Raw genomic sequence first — 2,226 nt, forward strand, 5'->3', positions numbered from 1 at the left:
CATATGTTTGTAACAAAATATTATGATTCCTAATTTCGTTCTTTATATTTAGCCCAATTAGCCCCACAAGTATATGGACAATGTAAGTACTTATGTCTTTTAAGTAGACAACTTGAATGCCTAATACATATTTTTCTCACACATTTACATATGGTTGCTTTACAGCATTCTTCCAAACTCCCTCCAATCTTCTCTGTTATTCGCCAACCTGTTTAGTTCCCTGTAAGTCCTCTGCCTATCTTGCTTCTATTTGTCTTACCAATATTCTGTGGTGTAGTTCCTTCTCGTATATTAAAATATGTCCAATTAATCTTCTTTGATCTTAATAATCCTTTAAGTTCGCATATTTCATATTGGAACGGAACTCCGCCCAGTCTAACTCTTAGCGGCCTCAGCCAGCTCAACATTTTGAAGCTTAGTAAACATGTTTCTTCTGCTTTGTTTATCATCCAAGATTCCGATCCATGTAGAGCCACGCTTCACACAAACGCTTAAACTAATCTATTTGGTTATTGAAGCAATGTCGTCTGCGAATCTAAGTATTTGTATAAGTCATACTCCGACCGTCACTCCTATTTTTTGTCTTTTGAGCTTATACATTAAACAACATTGCTGACATGAGACACCCTCGTCTAGAGCCTTCCCGTAATTTAGCTGTTGCTAATTTGTCTTCTACTAGTATTACTGCTGTCTGGTATCTGGTAAAATTCAATATCAGTTGCCTATCCTTGAAATCCACTCTTAGTGGCTGTAGAGACTGAAATAACTTTTGCCAGCTCACTTTATCAAATGTATTTTCTAGGTCTATAAACGCAATCAACGTGTCCTTATAAAAAAAATCCATATTGACATCTAATTTTGTTCTTTAGATTTAGCACCAAATAGCATGCAATATGGACAACGTGAGTACTTATGGTTTTTAAGTAGATTAGGTGAATGCAAAATACATATTTTTCTCACACATTTACATATGTATATAAAAATCCATATTGACACCTAATTTTGTGCTTTATATTTAGCCCCAAATGGCTCGGGATATGGACAACGTAAGTAACAACAAACGCAGAAATGGAGCTGAATTTATATTGATAACTAATGGTATTCTTTATATTGGTGTAGCCCAACATGGTTCGGCAAGTTGTGGAGGTATGTACAAAAGAGCTGTTAAGGGTATCAAAAAAATGTGCTATTGACACCTAATTATATATTTTACTGTTTAAAATATATACTACTTATTTGTTTGGGGATTTTTTAAATATTTGTATCTTATTTTTTTTTTGTTTATTCTCAAGTCGATTATTCCAAACTGTTAATATACCATAGTTAGCATGGATTAATTAGTAATACAATGATACCCAATATTTTTAGGTTCACATTCTCCTGCACCAATTCGTGTAGTGGGTAAGTAATAACTAACTAGTTGTAGTGCAAGTGTGAAATTATATTGTTAACTAATGGTGTTCTTTATATGTAGTTCAACGTGGTTCGGCAAGCTGTAATGGTATGTAAAAATAAACAGATAACGGCAATGACATGTATGAAATGTTTAACAATTACTTTAAAAAATGATTGTTTTGTCTTTGATGTATCTAACTAAAAGACTTATGTTGAGTTGATCGAAGTTGATTATATTAATGCTCTATACACTTATCGATATGAAACTACTAATTACTAATACTTGATAACTAATGGTTTTCTTTATATATTATAGACCACGATAGTTCGAGTAGTGAATCAGAAGGTATGTAAAAAAAAAACAATAAATTACTATATCAAGTAAATTTGTAAGTGTATTAGATATCTTAAATGGTTTATACATATTTTCTATACTTATGCAATGAATTTATATTGATAACTAATTGTTTTATTTATATTTAGACGAGCATGGTTGTGATTCAAAAGGTATGTAATTATAAACAGTTAAGGTGAAATATAACGTATAAAATGGTTTAAAAATTACCTTATCAAATACATTTCTAAACGAAACTCAGTTTTATTTACTGTTTCAAGTATGTACTTCTTATTTTTATTTACTCAATTTCAAATTGCTTATGGAGTGCAATGCTAATTTGGTGATTTACTTACATAATTATAGTTATTAATTATCATAGGTAAGCTAATAAACTTAAAAAATGAATTTAACGATTTCAGTTGATTTAAATTCTGTTACCATTCGTCATGAACCACGTTGTGGTACTGTTGTTCGTCGTGATAATCATTGTGCTC

This window comes from Adelges cooleyi, unplaced genomic scaffold, assembly GCF_023614345.1.
Source record: "Adelges cooleyi isolate 19-005CV unplaced genomic scaffold, UGA_ACOO_1.1 ACOO_flye_CR_arks_rails_tigmint_CR_PRNA_632, whole genome shotgun sequence".
In the NCBI taxonomy this organism is placed as follows: domain Eukaryota; kingdom Metazoa; phylum Arthropoda; class Insecta; order Hemiptera; family Adelgidae; genus Adelges; species Adelges cooleyi.